The sequence below is a fragment of the Erithacus rubecula genome (assembly GCF_903797595.1).
Source record: "Erithacus rubecula genome assembly, chromosome: 33".
Taxonomy (NCBI): Eukaryota; Metazoa; Chordata; class Aves; order Passeriformes; family Muscicapidae; genus Erithacus; species Erithacus rubecula.
Genome location: NC_136683.1, coordinates 1,313,870 through 1,331,768, shown reverse-complemented (window position 1 = coordinate 1,331,768; position 17,899 = coordinate 1,313,870). Strand labels below are relative to the sequence as shown.

General features: G+C 55.2%; 1 long non-coding RNA gene across 1 annotated transcript in view; it reads right to left on the bottom strand.

The window, feature by feature from the left end:
- Positions 1 to 17,255, bottom strand: part of LOC306813813 — a 38,746-nt gene extending 21,491 nt beyond the window's left edge. Inside the window, exon 1 of the long non-coding RNA XR_013777036.1 lies at positions 17,124 to 17,255. This is a non-coding gene — a long non-coding RNA (uncharacterized lncRNA). The remainder of the gene's footprint in view (positions 1 to 17,123) is intronic.
- Positions 17,256 to 17,899: the final 644 nt, after the last annotated feature.

Sequence of the window (17,899 nt, the reverse complement as noted above, 5' to 3'; positions counted from 1 at the left end):
CTGTCCCCACTCCAGGGAATGGGGACAGATCCTGTTGCCCTTGCTGGAAGCTGAGAGCTGTTTTTATCCACAAACATGAAAAGAGAGTTTCTTGTGGGGAGGAGAGGTCAAATACCAGCAGGAGACTCCCACTTAATTCTGGGTTTTGCTCCAGCCCCTTCAGTGTGTGAGCCAGCTATGGCCAGGGCTGCTGCTCTTGGGGTTACCCAAATCTCAACCCCAGCTCCTTCTGCATCCTTGGCAAATCTCTGTGGGGAAAGCACCTACTCCCCAAAATTCAGATCCACCATTAAAAAAAAAAAAATTAAAAAACGACAAAGAGACCCCCACAAACAATAACAAAATTAAAAAAAAAAAAAAGATTAGAATATTTCTCCCCAGTGAGGTGCAGAGAAACACTTGCACATTCAATGCCATCATCAGCAACTCCTACACCACCCCCACACACACCATTGCAAGGGGGGAGCAGAACAGGGTTTGTAGGCACCTAGAGAGAAAAAAAAATAGATTTCTGCATAATTTCAACCAAACAGCATGAATCCATAGGAAACTGTCCTATGGGAAGGGAAGGGAAGGGAAGGGAAGGGAAGGGAAGGGAAGGGAAGGGAAGGGAAGGGAAGGGAAGGGAAGGGAAGGGAAGGGAAGGGAAGGGAAGGGAAGGGAAGGGAAGGGAAGGGAAGGGAAGGGAAAAGGGAAGGGAAAAGAAGGGAAAAGGGAAGCAGCTCGCTGGCCCAAAAGCCAATTACAACAAATGGAAAGTGTTTTCCTTTTTAATCTCCTGATTTTTTTAGCTAATCTCTCCTTTGGAAAGGCTCAGCAGCAGGATGCTGCCAGGGGGATACAGCACGTGTGGAGCCCTGGCTGGGATGGAAACTCAAGTGTTTGCTCTCCAATCCTGTCCTTTCAGGTGGATTTATCCTGGTTTTTTCTCAGAATGACTGTCCAGGGGCAGAGAAACGACAGCAAAACTTTGGGAAACTTCTGAACAGGGGATTTTGCTGCGTTTCTGTATCTCTTTTCTGAAGAGGGGAGTTTTCTCTTTTCAGAATACTCTTTTCACTTTGAGTTTTTCACCAGTTTGCATAGGAGGGTTTGGAGGTGGGAAAACCCTCCCCATCCCCTGCTGACCCTTCTGCTTCTGTGGGCTTTGTCCTCCTTGGGAGAAAAGCCAAGAGAGCTGCCCAGAGACCATGTAATCACAGAATTACAGAATCATTTCAGTTGGAAAAGACCTTTAAGGTCATGAAGATGCTGCAAAAGAAGTTCCATTCTGGGGAAGTTGATAAAAAAATGAGAAGTTTTACAAGTGAAAAGGACCACACACACCCAGAAATGGGTTTGTTCCCTTCTCCAGCTCTGGGCAAAACCACAGCAGGATCCAGCAGAAGGGGAAAACCAGAACCAGCAGTCCAGGAGATGACAGGAACCTCCTCACCCACCACCACCACCAGAGCTAGGAACCATTTGGAACCTCTTCACCAAGCCAGACTCTCCCAAGCACGTGGAGCAAGGAGGTTTTTGGATGCCATCCCCAGAGCCCATAAATTACAGCAGGGAACAGAGTTGCATTTGCCCTATTTCTTATCTGCTTGGAAATTGTGCTGCTTTCCCAGCTGCAAAGGCAGCTCTGTTCCCAAGAATTTCAGCAAAGCCATGACCTCTTTCCAGGATCCTACAGTATATGGTGGCAGGGAGCCAGGGCTAATTATAGGCACAGGAAAAAAGGGGAGAGAGGCTTTTGGAAAAGCTCTACCTTCCCAGCCAGGGGGAGCAGGGCAGGCTGAGCCCCTGATGGGAGCACCCCAAAGGGCTGCAAAACTCAGGCAAGGAAAAGAAATCCCAGGGATCTCACCCTGCTGGATTTCACTATCTTCATTTAGTGGAAAGATGAGAGGCAGCATAAATCTCATCTCACAGCAGTTCACAATTCCCTCTGGTGTAGAGGGGGAGCCCCATGCCCTGGCAAAGTGGAAAAGCAGTTTGTCAGTCCCACACCTGGAATTGGAGCTGCCTGGGCTCCCCATCTCCCAAAGGTCAACGATGCCACAAGCCCCTGGCTGTACCCTGCCCAAAAGCACAACTCCAACATGCATTAATGGAAACAGCAGCCCAGGCTCTCAGGCAAAGCCACGTGCAGCTTAGAGCTGAGTTCACTGTCACTTGCAGTGTCACAGGAGCCACCTCCCTCCCCTGACCTGCTGCAGAAGGGGACAAGGACACTGTGGCACATGTGCCCACGAGCCTTTCCAGCAGGGAGGAAGCACAAAACACACCCAGCAACTCTTTTAACCACTCAGAGCCAAAACTAAACCTGGGGAAGGTAAAAATCCCACTTTATGTTTTCTTTGAGGAAGGAAAAAGAAAAGCCAGGAACCTTCTCTCTCGCCACAATGGTTTTCATTTTCCACCAAATGAACTCCAGCCTGGGCTCTGGCTGCTGGCAGACCCCCCTCCCTGCCCTGTGTGCCTGTGGCAATGTGTGGGTGTGTGGGTTTTGTTTTGCTTTTTGCACTGGCTCTGCAGCCCCATCTCCTGCTGCTGCCACAACAGCCTGCAAGGCTCAGCCCAGCTCCATTATCCAGCTCCAGCCTCATGCAGGGCCATTCTCCTTCTCCAAAAACTTCCAGAAATATGGCTTGCAGCTACCCCAAACCCTCAGGGTGCTGCAGAGCTGTTGCCATTGCCAGGAAGGTGCCTGTGTGGAGGGCAGGGTGCCAAGTGTCCCCCTGCACCAAGCAGGGCACCAACAGAGTGTCCCAGCAGCAGAGCACTTCATCCTAAAGGAAGGAAGCTGAACATGCCAGGTCCAACTGATGCCCTTTTCTAATGAAGGATGAGCAGAGCACACCAAGTTTGCCCTGCTGCTGGTGAGACCCTTGGCATCACCTCCCACCAGCTTCCTGGATAACAACCCCAACTAAAACCCTGCCCTTGGTACAAACCCAAACCAGCACTTTCTACATGAAACCTCCTCTATCCAGCTCCAAAAACTGGGCACACCAAGGAAATGGGGGCACCAAAGAAATGGGGGCACCAAGGAAATAATGGGTGCACCAAGGAAATAATGGGGGCACCAAGGAAATAATGGGTGCACCAAGGAAATAATGGGGGCACCAAGGAAATAATGGGTGCACCAAGGAAATAGGGGCACCAAGGAAATAGGGGCACCAAGGAAATAATGGGGGCACCAAGGAAATAATGGGTGCACCAAGGAAATAATGGGGGCACCAAGGAAATAATGGGTGCACCAAGGAAATAATGGGTGCACCAAGGAAATAATGGGTGCACCAAGGAAATAATGGGGGCACCAAGGAAATAATGGGTGCACCAAGGAAATAATGGGTGCACCAAGGAAATGGGGGCACCAAGGAAATAATGAGGGCACCAAGGAAATGGGTGCACCAAGGAAATAATGGGGGCACCAAGGAAATAGGGGCACCAAGGAAATAATGGGTGCACCAAGGAAATAATGGGTGCACCAAGGAACAGAGGGAAAGAAAACAGCACCAGCTTCCCCCCAGCTCACACCAAAGAGCCCAGCAGCTCCCCAGCACTGACAGCCATCCCCCAGAGCTGAGCCCACCTCTCTGGCACATCCTGGTGGAGCACATGGCCTGGCAGAGCCCACACAGCCCCTTCCAGCTCGGCAGGCGCCGCCACGCACGGCTCAGCCCTAACGGGATAACGAGCTCACAATGAGATCCTAATGAAGGATTAGTGAAATACAGTTTAAAGAGATTAAGTCTGGGGGTAGCACTGAAAACTTTTTGATTTATTTAGGTTTTTTTTGGTTTTTTTTTTCCTGATAGCCCAGCAGAGGTGAGACACCAGATTACAGCCAACGTGGATGGAGCTGGAGTTCTCCAGCAGCTCGGGATGGTTTTTACATCACATTTGTGTAAAAAAGGGGCCAGGGCTGTAAAAAGGATGGAGGAACACACAAAAAAAAAAGGCTCGTGGCGCCTGCAAGCCCTGCCCAAAGAGCTTCACAGCCAGCCAGAGGCTTCCTTCATCTCTCCCCTCCCACACCAGTCCCTTCCCATCTGCATCCCAGCTGCTCCCAGTCCCGTTCACCATGACTGGTGATGTTATCCACCCGAGCTGGAGCCTTGCAAGGAGCCCCAGGGAAGCAGGTACTCAACTCTCATTCAGGGAAAGTTATTAATAGTCATTTCTTGGCTCTCCACAAACAGAGCAAGAAGTCAGCCCTGGCCTGGGAGAGCTTGGCATGTCAGCCAGCCCCACGTGCTCTGAAAGGTCAGGAGTCTGCTTCACCCCCAAATCAAACCAGGAGATTTAAAATAGAAGGCAACACATCTGGGGTTGCTTTTTGGCTTGTTTTGACCACTCAGAATTTTTTTTTTTCTGCAACCACCAGCACCACGAATTTTTTTTCTCCTCCTGAGAAAGGGCCAACTGTCACCCCATCCCAGGAATCCAGGGATGGGAATTTGTTAAACCAGCCCCAAGAGTGCTAATGCCCAGGGGAAAATGGAGCAGCAATTGGTGCTGGGGGATGCACCCATCCCATGAGCAATGCTCAAACCCACCCCTCATTTCAGCCAAATCCTCAAAAGCCAAGAGGGAGGTGGGGAGCTGAGAAACATCCCTGTTGAGAGGCTACAAAACAAATCAAATGAAGTTGTTTGGAGCAGATCCAGATGTTTATTAGTGACGCACACGGAGGTATAAATAATTATCCGGTAGGAATTTTGTTCACAGGCAGCTCTCCCTTATCTAATCAGATCTCATGGCCCTGGCCTCCCCCTGCTTAAAAAGTCTTGAGAAAACCAGATGTAAAATAAAAAAAAAAAACCTCACTAGGGGCACCAATTTAATCCCATTAATCACTGGATACTGGGAGCAGAGCTGCCAGCACTCAGATCTCATCCGGCACAGCTTAAGGGAGGATTTTTTTCCCTCCAGCAGGAGCACTGGCAGAGGGTCAGATCCTGCACCAGGCATGGGTAAAATGACATCTGTGGGGACAGGAGCCACCGTGGCATTGGCTGGGCCCCTCCACCAAAATCTCTCCTGTAAAAAAACCAACTGCTTAAAATATCCTGACCAACAAACCCCTCCCTTGTCCGGCTGTGTGGTACTGACCAGCCTCTCCAGCACCCAGACACTGCAATTACCTAAAAATAAATGGACCACAAAACCTCCAGAGGCCAAATGGCTGAGGGGGATGAGGATGGCAGCACCAAGCCTGCCTGGAGGAACCAGCCATGAGCAGCTGTCACAGCACCACCAAAGCCAAGCAACCAAAAAAAACAGGTCAAAAAAAAGGTTTTAACAGCTCAAAAAAAACCCCACCTGAACTGATTTTTCTCACTGTGCTGCACCATCACCCCCCACATCAGCAGCCCCTCAGCCTGCCAACCCCCCCACCAGCATTTCTGATGGTTTTACAAAAATTTACCCAACCCAACCCACCATAGGAGAGGCTGCACAGGGTTTTGCAGAGGCCAGAGAGGAGTGTTGGAAACTTACTGTAGGAAATTGGCTGCTGGGCTCCAGCTCCTTGTCCCTACTGGTGGGAAAGTCTATAAATCTCTAATAAGGAAAAAAAGGAAAAAAAAAAAAATCCCCTCCTATTTTATTCCTTCTCTCTCCCCCCCTTTTCCAAAGGATTGCGAAATGGAGAGGGCAGCCAGGGCTTGGATTCGCAGCATTTCTGAGTTCCTACAGAGTCTGGGCTTCCTGCCACCAGCAACAGAGGCTCTGGGGGTGTGGAAAAAGGGAGGAAAAAAAATAAAAAAGGAGTAAAAAGAAAAAAAAATATATATATATATAAAGTCCTGTTTATTTTGGGGGATGAGAGAGAAAGCTTGCACTGCACAAAGAGTGCAGGCACCACGCATTTGGGAATCAAAAAGGCTCAGTTAAAACACCTCAATTTTGGGGTGGGAACACTGAGCTTGCAGAGGATGCTCTTCCCCAGAGTGTGCATCTCCTAGAGAGGGAGGCAGCACCTGCAGAGCAGCTGGAGGGCACCCATGGGTGCCAGTGGCAGCTCTGCCCTGCCCTGACGCGGCCCCGGGCGCTGTGAGGGGAATTACTGAAGACAGGCTGCAAGAAAAGCCTGCTCCAGCCATGACCCAGATTCCCCTCCAGCCTGATCCCTCACTGAAGTCATAATCCTTGGAGGGCTTCTGGTTTTTTTTTTTTTTTTTAAATACATCCCTGAGCGTTGCCATGGTGACGAGGGGGATGCTATAATTTCGGCATTATAGACTTCAGCGTGAGAACAGGAGGGAGAAGGTGGTAGAAATATGGATGAGCTGCACTGGTAATGCATTTAGAGGGGGGAAAAAAAAAAGAATTAAAGAAAGAAAGAATCAAGGCAGCACGGTGGTTTGGGCAGCAGAGGCTGGAGGAACAGGGATGTGTCCCAGCTGAAGGGATGCAGGGGATCATGGAATGGGTTGGGTTGGAGGGGACCATAAAGATGCTCTTGTTCCACTCCCTTCCACTTCCCTTCCACCTTCTACTGGACCAGGTTGCTCCAAGACTTGTCCATCCTGGCCTTTGGCACTTCCAGGAATCCAAGCTAAGCAACCTCTGCCACCCTCAGAGGGAGTTTATTCTTCCCAACATCCCACCTAACCCTGCCTTCTGTCAGCATGAAGCCATTCCCCCCTTTATCCAAAGTCATCTCCAGCTCTCCTGGAGCCCTTTAGAGGGGAACACTCTCTTCCCTGGAATGGGCACCTGGAATGTTCCTGTCCTGTCAGGACAGCAGCTTCCCTGGCCATGGATACTCCAAACCCCACAGGGTTTTGGGGGACACAGGTTGTCACCCTGTGACAAGTCCTAAATCCCCCAGAAAACCTTGTGGAGCCCAAGGTGGCCCTGAGCAGGAACACCCTATTTTGGGGTGGCCTTAGCCCAGCCCACCACAGCTCAGCACCCAGGAGATGCCAAAAAACTTTGCAAAGAAGCAACTCCAAAAGAGCTGCCCTCCCTTTTTTACCTCTTTTTGCTGCCACCTTCCCTTTCTGCCTGCTTGGCCCCCAGCAGGTCCCCAAGGTATCTCCTGAGAGCCTGTGTTCCTGTCCAGCTCTCAGATGAGACACCTCTAGGTGTTTTTAACACCACAGAACCTTAATTCAGCCTTAGAGAGACTCTAGGCTGGAGTTTTCAAGCTGGTAGATGACCCCACAGGAGGGATGAACACCTTCAGCCCCCCCAGACCCTGGGGACCTCAAGTTCTCCTGTGGCACAGAAATAGCAAAACTGCACAACCAGTTTTAGCCACATTTCCACCCTGCTCACAGCCCTTCCTGCCCCACTGCCAGGCACTGAACCAGCACCTGCTGTGACCAAAGATTTCCACACAAATAAAAATAAGATCACACACAAACACCTCTGCCCATGAGATGGGCTCCCAGGGTCCCAGAGGAAGCCAGGCTGTCCCAGGGGATGCCAGGTCCACACCATGCACAAGGGGGAAGGTGAGAAAAAGCTCAGGTGTGGTGTGCAGCACATGGAACTCAGCCTCTCCAAGGGTTGGGAGAGAGATCCTGACCATAAAAATCCTTGTGGTCATTGTCAGAGGTACTGGAGCCCCCCATGCCTGGGCACAGCTCAGTGGGGATCCTGGAATTCCAGCATGGTGCTGGGACAAAAGGGTGTCCTGAGCTCTAAAAACCTAAATAAAACCACAGCAAAAGTGGGAACTCAGGTGTGGGGTGGCAGCAGGTGCCAAGGAACCCCCACCAGGACTCAATGTGCTGGTTCTTCACTGCAAAAAAATTCATGTAATCCCAGTGAAAAAAATACTGTGCCTGTTTTGTTTCTGAGCCAAAGCCCCAAACTACCATCTTCAACATCTGACCTGACAGGCCTTGGGCCATCAGGATGCTTTCAGCAGTGCCCTGAGCTCCAAATTTAGCCTCAGAGGTATTTATCTCAGAGAAGCTAAAACCAAAGCTGGATTTGCATAACAAAAAGACCCCGATGCTGGGTGCAAGTGCTGCTGGCAGGGGAGAGGACATGCAAAGCAGGCTCTCTCTCACCAAGCAAAGGCAATGAAGGTCACCCAGGCAGATGCTGAGCTCGTCCTCTCCACTGGAAAGGACAAGGCAAGAACATCTTCCCATAAGAAAAGCATCTTCCCAAGCTTCCCACTTCCACCTGGTGCAGTTGGAGCACCTCTCTCCAGCACAGGTGTGAAATCCTGCAGGACACACTCACATCTGGCCCTAAGGCTGGAAGACCTGAAGGCAACTAACAGGATGTTCCCAAACTCTCTCAATCTGTGCTGAGAGCTGGGCTCACCATTTCCCTCTCCTGGGTGTCAGTGGCTGGCACAAGGCCAGGTGGTTTCATCCCCTCAGGAGCAGTGCCCATGGGGAAGCAGGAGGATGAGGAACCCAGCCCTTGGCCTTTCTCCAGCAGCACCTGGATGCTGCTCCCACATCCCCTGGGACCCCAGGATAAACCAGGAGCTCATCCCCTGGGACCCCAGGATAAACCAGGAGCTCATCCCCTGGGACCCCAGGATAAACCAGGAGCTCATCCCCTGGGACCCCAGGAGCAACCAGGAGCTCATCCCCTGGGACCCCCAGAATCTCCTCCCCTGGGATCCCCAGAATCTCCTCCCCTGGGACCCCCAGGAGCAACAGAAGCTCATCCCCTGGGACCCCCAGGATCTCATCCCCTGGGATCCCCAGGATTTCCTCCCCTGGGATCCCCAGGATCTCCTCCCCTGGGACCCCCAGGATCTCCTCCCCTGGGACCCCCACCCCTGCCAGCACAGCAGCTCTGTTCTCAGCTGTCTGACTCCAGGTCAGCACCTGCTGGTGCCCGTGCCTCAACCCAGCAGCTGTCCCATGGTTTTGGGACAAAGTCCCTTGGGGAACTGGCACCACCCAACTCCCTGTCTGCTCCTTATCTCACAGTGACTGATCCCCTCCTGCCCTGCCATCCTCACAGCTCACCCCAAGCTCAGTACCAAACCCAATACAGCATCACCGTGCCCCAGGCCACCCCAAAAGCCAGATATCCACATCACCCCCCCACACCCCCAGCAAGAAAACACCAGCTCTGGGGAGAAGATCGATGGAGGAGCAAGAAGCAGCCACCAGCTGCTGCAGGAAGAGGCCTTGGCTGCCTTCAGCAGCAGCATCTTGCTCCAACCATTTGTTCTGCTGCTATTTTCGAAAGCGTTGGGGCTCGGCGGATCCCAGCCTCCCTCCCAGCCTCCCTCCCAGCCTCCCCAGCTCCAAGCAAGGAGACACATTTCTGCTGGGAGGGATTGCTCCCCATCTTGGCAGCAGCATCCAGGCAGGGCTGGGCTGGGGATATTTTTTGCTCCAGTGAGCTGAGAGGTGCCAGTTTTCCCCGGCGGCGCGTGGGAAGGACGGCCACGGGAAGGGTGAGGATGGATCCGTGGCTGATCCCTGCAGATGGGGTGTCAAATCCTCCCAACTTGTGCCAAGTGAGATGTCCAGTGGCACAGGGAGCTAAGGGTAAGGCTGGAGGTGAGGCTGATTTGTGGGAGTCCATGCACACACTGTCCATGAGATGCCAAGTGTTGCTCCTCACTGGAATACTCCATGGAAAACTGCCCCAAGCCCATGTCCAAGCAAGCCCTGCCTGCACCCAACCCTTCCACATCCAGTTATTAAATAAATTTGCTGCTGCTGCAGCCTTTCCCTAGGGGCAGAGATGTGTCTCCAGGGAACATGTGGTTTACCCCTGGGATGATTTTTAAGATCCCTTCCCACCTAAACCATTCCATGTGTTTGGGATAACTGTGCCTAGAGGCACCTCCTCACCTCCACGACCTTCCCAGTGGTGCCACACAAACACTTTCCTTTCCCCTCATGGTTCTTCTCCTCTGAACCAGCCCAAGTGCTTGCTGCATGTCAGGCTCCATGTCTGACAGAGCCAAAGCCTGCAGGGGAATTCTAAAAGCCAAAAATCCATACAGCTCCCAGCAGGAGGAGGGTGCTTGTGGCAGAGAGAGGTTCCAGCAACACCAGGATTTTAACAAGCTGTGGGGCCACTCCAGCCAGGGTTCCCAACCCAGAGGAGGTGCCAGGGGTGCCACAGGGATGGACAGCATTCCCAAGCACTGGCATTTGGACAAAGTGGGTTGTTCTTCCCAGCTCAATCAGATGCCTGCAGGTACCAGCTCCACAGGGACATTTATCACATTTACACAAAGCATGACAGCTCAGCCCTCACCTATAGTTACACACAGCCACTCTGCCTCTGTATATCCAAAATGGGTGGAAAACACTCATTTCTTGGCCATCCCAAGCTTGCAGATGGTTTTTTCCCCATGGAGCAAGAGCAGCCATGCCATTCCCTGCCCCTCATCACAGACATTTTTCTCCTGCTCCCAGCACTGAGCACAGCAGCTGCAGTGCAGGAGGGTCTCAGTGACTGCCTGTGCAAAATAAAAAAAAAAAAGGTTGGTTGGTCAAAAGAACTTGTCCACATTCTTTATTGTAATTTTTTTTCTTCCCTGCTAGTGGAAACTCCTGCTCCTGCTCCATGTCTCAAGGTTACTGCAAGGGGTGGGGGAGGATTTCAGGTTTTACAACTGAAAAATTCCAGAAAGAAACCCAGAAATGTTGCCAGCCTTTTAGTGAACAGAAGTTCTTTATCCAATTAATTTATTTATCTTCTTTTTTTTTTTTTTTTTTTTACATTTGATGCAGCAGGTTTAAGCAAACTCAGGTTTTTTCAGCCTCTCAAATTTTGTCTGCTTTGATAGAAAATTCTCACTGATGCCACGAACATTTCTAATCCTCTATTTCTTTTCTAAGGAAAACTAAATCAGATAAATATGACCCTACATATTTTCCCCACCTGCACAACATGGATGTGATCCTGGGTATGGCACCTAGCAATTTTTCCCTGAAGCCTTCCAATAACTGAAAAGGAAAAAAATGTAAGAGTAAAAAGAAAAATTTCATCTTCAAAATAAGAAAAGAAAAAAAAGATGCTTTTGAAAACAATGGAAGAAAGTCACTCTGTTCCAAAAGGCACTTCCATTTAAAAAAAAAAGAAGATGAAAATTTCCAAGCAGGGTTATTTATTACCACTGATAACTCCTTGCACCTGAAGCTCCATCACACCCTCCAGAGCAGGAACCCCCAGCAGCCCCAGGGCTGTGCAGGATCCATCATGCAGGAGATGCTGATAATTCCCCTATGGCAGAAGGAGGAGAGGGGAGAAGGAGGAATCCCACTAGAAATCCTAAGATGATCCCTTAGCAGCCCCTGGGGTGGGCTCAGGTCAGGACCTTTCCCCACAGGCAGCTGCTGCTCCCTAAATCTCATTACTCCATTTTAGGGATGGGGAAAAAAAAAAAGTAAAAAAAAAATCATTTGGGAGCCATGGATTTGTCCTGCCTCCTTCCAAAAGAAAAAGGCTGATGCAACAGCAGTGCTGCAGTGGGAGGTCACCCTTCCCCACAGCCCCCAGCCCCAAGCTGGGGGGGCTGCAGCCATCTCCTCCTGGAAGTGGTTTGGGGTTTGTGCTGGATGCTTGCAGGAAGCTGTTTGAAGCTCTGGAAAGAGAAACAATTCCTCCTCCTCTTCCTCCCTGCCCAGAAATAGGTAATTTAATTACCCCCTTTCCAAGCCAACCACCACTGACTCAGGACAGGAGGTGGGAGCACTTCCACCCTGCTGGGGCTCCAAAGCCACAGTGCAGGGCTTTGACCTTGAGCCATTGTGTGCCAGCAGGACAGGGCTGCCAGGGCATGGCCAGCACAGCCAGGGCACTGCCAGGGCACTGCCAGGGCATGGCCAGCACAGCCAGGGCACTGCCAGGGCACTGCCAGGGCACTGCCAGGACATTGCCAGCACAGCCAGGGCACAGCCAGGGCACTGCCAGCACAGCCAGGGCACTGCCAGGGCACTGCCAGGGCACTGCCAGGACATTGCCAGCACAGCCAGGGCACAGCCAGGGCACTGCCAGCACAGCCAGGGCACTGCCAGGGCACTGCCAGGGCACTGCCAGGGCATGGCCAGCACAGCCAGGGCACTGCCAGGGCACTGCCAGGGCACTGCCAGGGCATGGCCAGCACAGCCAGGGCACTGCCAGGGCACTGCCAGCACAGCCAGGGCACTGCCAGGGCACTGCCAGGGCACTGCCAGCACAGCCAGGGCATGGCCAGCACAGCCAGGGCACTGCCAGGGCACTGCCAGGGCATGGCCAGCACTGCCAGGGCACTGCCAGGGCACTGCCAGGGCACTGCCAGGGCATGGCCAGCACAGCCAGGGCACTGCCAGGGCACTGCCAGCACAGCCAGGGCACTGCCAGGGCACTGCCAGGGTATGGCCAGCACAGCCAGGGCACTGCCAGGGCACTGCCAGCACAGCCAGGGCACTGCCAGGGCACTGCCAGGGTATGGCCAGCACAGCCAGGGCACTGCCAGGGCACTGCCAGCACTGCCAGGGCACTGCCAGGGCACTGCCAGGGCATGGCCAGCACAGCCAGGGCACTGCCAGGGCACTGCCAGGGCATGGCCAGCACAGCCAGGGCAGCCAGGGCACTGCCAGGGCTCAGCTCTCTGACTCCAACCACTGCTGCTCACCTAAAGCAAGGAGGGTCAGGCCATGGCTGCTGCCACCCCTCCACTCACAGCCACAGGCACCTCCAGGAAAACCAAGGGTTAATTGCAAGCTGGGAAATCCTACTTGTCCTGCTGGGATAAAGAGTGAAAGGTGCAGTCTGGCTGCTTGGGGATGGGACACTGTGGTGGCTCCTGGCTGGTGACACATCCCAGCACAGGCACCATCCCACCCTTCCAGGACACCAGCCCGGCACCGCGGCGGCTGCTTGGATTTGGCAGCACCAACGTGGGACTGGAGGGGCACAAAACTGCACCCAGCACTGGCAACAGCCCCCAGCAGCTGTTCCAGTGTTCCAGGATTCCAGGACATCTCCCAAAAGGTGACACAAATGGGTGGCAGCACCACTGCAGGCACCTCATCTCAGTATCCCCTTTTATACAGAGGAAGGTGTGCACCTATAGCTGAGGAGCAGCTGCTGTGTCCTCCCAGCCTTGTCATGACCCACACAAAAAAAAACAGGAGAAGTTTCCCCAAAAAACTGTTCCCCTGAAGCTCAGAGACTCAAGCACCCCCATTTTTTGAGCTCACATAGAAGGGAAAGCAAATCTAGACCCCACCCCCACCCCAAATAAATCACTCCAAATTGGACTATTTATCAAACCTTTGCTCTCAACGTGGGCACTTTAGGATTTTTTTAAAGGATTCAGACTCTTGTCTGTTTTGCAAGCAGTGGGGAGCTACAGCAGGGAGACATTGAGAGTGAGGGGAAAGGAAAAAATTCAAGAACCACAAGCAAAGCAAAGTGGAGTGCAAGATGCAAACCGACAGATCCAGGGAGGCAGAGCTGCTGGCAGGCAGACGGCGAGATCCATCTTGAAAGCAAAAGCAAACTGCTGCTCACACAGGCAGAGGGAAAAACCTAGAGGTCTTCAGCACTGCCTGTGCTCTGATCAAACAAAGTGATTAACAAATCTCAGCTTTTTACTGAAAGCTTCTCTAATTAGGGGAAGAAAGGAAAGGAAAAAACAAAACCGAACCCCTGAGAGTCGCGTGGAGTGGTGAAGTCCTAGATAGTGCTGGGTGAAGCTGAGGGGGGAATGCACCCCAAATTCCTGCTGGCACAGGGGGAGCACCCAGCCCTCACCCCGTGGCACCAGCACATTTCCAGCCTCCCCAGCCTTCCTCCTCCTCCTCCTCCCTCGCTTTCTGCTCCCTGCATCGGGCTCAGCAGCAGAGCTGAATCTCCCCGGGAGCAGCACTGTCATCTACAATAGAGTCACCTGTGAACTCGGGACGCCTCAGCCTCCAGGAACTGCCAAAATAGCCACAAAAATAAGAAAAGAGCCCCCTGGCCCGAGGAGTTCACCCTCTGAACAGATGGGACGGCGGCGGGGTGAGGCAGGGGAGTATTTTTAGCTCTGCCTGCAGATGGGGAAGTCCGGCACAGGGCAGCCCCGCCGCCGCCCCTGCAGCTCACCGTGCCTGGGTCACCTCCCTCCGCACTGCCGGCGGTAAGAGGATTCCATGGGATGCTGCCTGCTCACTTCCCGAGCCTCAGGCAGCACCTTCCAGGCCAGTTCACACCATCACAGCAGCACATGGCACCTCACCACCGCTGCCAGTGGGGCAACAGTGCTACAGGGGCAATGTCAGCAACCTGTCACTCTTTTCCTTTCATTCCCTAAATGTCCCTGCAATCCATCAGAGCAGAGATACCCCTCCCAGCACGATCCAGGCAATGCCAGCCTGACCCTGGGAAGAACTCTGCCATGGAAAAAAAAAAAAAAAGAGGGAAAAGCAATTTCTGCCCCTCACCACAGATGCTTTTTTAGGTTCAGATGACTCGCCCAGGGTACCAGATGCACAGCTTGCAGCCGAGCTCTCCACACCCTCCTGCTCATCCGGGATGTGCCAAGCAGCATCTCCCCCACCCTCAGGTCCATCTTCCCTTCGTGATCCAGGGCCTGCAGCAGCAGGGACACCTCCCTGCCAGGCAGCTGCCAGCACACACAGCCCACAGCAGCTGGGTCCCACTCCTGGACCCTTGGTCTGACACTTTGGGCTTTGTTCTCCCTCTCTCTCACAAAGCCGACGTGAGGCTGCCCTGGCAGCACGAAGGGACCTTGAAGTGGATGCAGTTTATGACCATATTTAGGCTCCTTTATGTTGCCAGAGTCACAGTAAAGGGCTGCAGCATTAAATGAGACTCAGACCCCACTTGTTTCACTTGGCAGCCTGGGAACAATCCACCCTGGGTGACTCCAGCACCATCCATGCCTCCGCCCTGCCGGCTCAGGGACAGCACAAAATAGCAACAGCCCTTTCCAGCCCTGCAGTTGCACTTGCCAAGAGGAGCCAGGAGCCCCACAGCAGTGAGGAGGGGGAGACTAAACACATTCACCACCTCCCTCATTCCGAGAACAACACCAAACCGTGGGGAAGCAAAGGGATGTGCCCAAGGTCACCTAGTGACAAAGCCAGCACTTCCCAAGGTCCCAAGAACCCCCCAGCAGGACTGAGCACACACAGGGATGGGAGCACTCAGCACGAGGAGCCCCTGAGCTGGTTGTGCTGAGGGAGAGCCTGGGCAGGAGTGGAAACCCTGAGGCACCTGAGACAGGAGCCAATGTCCCTTTGACATGAGCATGTTAAATCCCTGCTGTGGCAGAGGCACCAGTGAAACCCGAGCATGGCCCCCACTGCTGTGGGGACATTGGCCACCTGCTCAGAGCCAGCACAAGTGCAGATGCCTCAGCTTGGCAAAGCTGTGACAACTGCAGGGGCTGAAGGGCAAGGTGGTGGGGGTGGAAAGGAGAATTCATGAGGCCCATCCAGAGGTCTGTGACCTTCAGGAGCGCGTGGCACTGATCCTGAGGGCAGGGAAAGCAGCTCGATGTGGAGGTCCAAAGAGACAGGGGAAGCTCAGCACCACCAGCACCAATTCTGCTCAGGGAAGGACAGAACATAACCAGAATAACCCTTTCCTACACCTAAACCCCACAGCCCTGGCCTGATGAGCGTTCCTGTCGCACTGAGCCCTTTCCTCATCAGCACAAAGATTTCAGGCTGCCTGTCCCGGGACAGCAGATTGAGAACACCCACCTTGGTCAAGCAATACCAGCTCAAAAATCCACACACAGCCCAGCACCGTGGCAGAAGGGGCTTTGGAGGGAGAGGATCCAACCTTCCCGGGGTGGGAGCAGGCAGAGGTGCCACACCAGCACAGGTGTGTCTGTCACTGCCCAGACCCCTGCCCACAGCAAAGAGGAGTCACCAGCCAAAACTGCCGTGGCAGCTCCGACACTCGTGGAGGATGGAGAGGAGGGGACAGCCCAGCTGGTGGCCGTGCAGAGCCGGGGGCACCACGGTGTTCCAGGGGTGCAGGGGGGAGAGCAGCGTGTGCAGCACACGCCTGTGTCTCACTCACCCCGTGCTGCTCTTGCGAGTGAGGGGAGAAAAGGAAAATAAATAAAAAAATATAAAAACCAACGACAAAACCAAAGGGGTTTGAGAAGCTAAAAGCTGCAGGCGAACCGGCCTCAGAGGCGCCGAGCAGGCAGAGAGAGATGCCGGCCGCGCTGTCCCCGCATCCCCGCTCAGCACCGGCGGTGCCGCCGGCCAGGGGAGCGCTCGGCACCCCGGGCAGGTCGCGGCTCGGTCGGTGACACGCTCCGGATGGAGCTGAGCCCCCCCCGGACAAACAATCCCAGCTGTCGGCTCCGGAGCCGGCTCACGGCCAAGGCATGGACGCTCCACGACTCGATTTACCGCCGGCTCTCCCAAAATCTGCTCTTGCCAATCAAAACCGGCAGCAGGAGCCTCGCCGGCGGGTCCCCCCCCACAATAGCGCCCATGTCATCCTGCCAAGGAGGGCACCCCCAGTACTCAAAACCCACCGGGCCCGGCTTCTCCGTGGGTCCCGCCAGGCCGCAGCGGGTCGCACCCGGGGGTGGCCGCAGTGTCGCGGGTGGGTTCAGCACGGGGGTCGCACGGGCAACCCACATCGGGGTGCGCACCCCCGCCCCACCGGCAGCACCCAGCGGGACCATCCCCGTGTACGCGGCACCCGCATCCCCCCGTGTCCCGCACCCACCCGCGTCCCGCGTCCCCCTCACCTGTCCCCGCAGCGCTCAGGCCGAGCCGCCACTTCTTCCCCTTCCTCCCGCTCCCTCCTTCACCTCTGCACCATTTTGGTGACGGTTTGTTTTGAAGCCGATGGGGGGAGGAGGAAGGAGGGGGGCGCGGGGGGAGGATGTGCCGCCGCCGCCGCCGCCGCCGCTGCTCCCGCCCCCGCCCAGCCCCGCGCCTCGGGGCGGCTCCGTGCGGCGCGGGGCTCGGGGGGTGCCCCCGTTCCCCCCACCCCAAACACCGCCGGGATGAGCGGGGTCCGCTCCCTAAGGCCGCCCGCGGAAAGGAAGGGAAGGGAGGAGGAGAAGGGGGGGTGGGGGGGGGGCGTTCTCGGAAGTAGCGCCAGAATCGCGAAACGTTCAAAGAAATGAAAAATAATTAAAAATAATAATTAGAAGGAGTGGGGGGAAATAAGCCGACAGCGAAGAAGCGCGAGAGCGGGAGGGAACCCACCTGAGCGGGGCGCGGACCGGCCGCTGCCGGGGCTGCGGCGGAGCCGGCGGGGAGCGACCATGGCCGGGCCCGGCCCAGCGTCAGGGGCGGCGGCGGCGGCGGCGCGGCCAATGGCCGGGCGGGGGGAGCGAGCGGGCCGGGGTGGGACCGGGCCGAGGGGCTGAGCCGGGGGGGAACCGGGGGGAGACCGGGGCCGTGAGGGGGCTGGGACGGGGGGAACCGGGGGGAGACCGGGGCCGTGAGGGGGCTGAGCCGGGGGGGAACCGGGGGGAGACCGGGGCCGTGAGGGGGCTGGGACGGGGGGGAACCGGGGGGAGACCAGGGCCGTGAGGGGGCTGGGACGGGGGGGAACCGGGGGGAGACCAGGGCCGTGAGGGGAACCAGGGCCGAGGGGGCTGAGCTGAAGGAGAACCGGAGCCGAGTGGGACTGGGGTCGTGAGGGGGCTGAGCCGAGGGGAGAACGGGCCCGAAAGGGGCTGAACTGAGGGGGAACCGGGGCCGAGGAGGGACCGGGGCTGAGCTGAGGGTGAACCGGGGCTGAGCTGAGGGGGAACCGGGCCCGAAAGGGGCTGAGCCGGGGGGGAACCGGGGCCGAGCCAGGCCCGGGGCTGTGCTGGGCTGGAGAAGAGGAATCGCCGCCGGCCGGGCCGGGACCTCCCCGTTCCCACCCCGCGGGTCTGGCCTGGCCCCACTGGTCTCCCCAGGGTGGGCAGCGGTGTCCGGCCCAGCCCCGGGGTGATGGGGGCATGGTGCCCCATCTTCCATGGGGTGTCAGG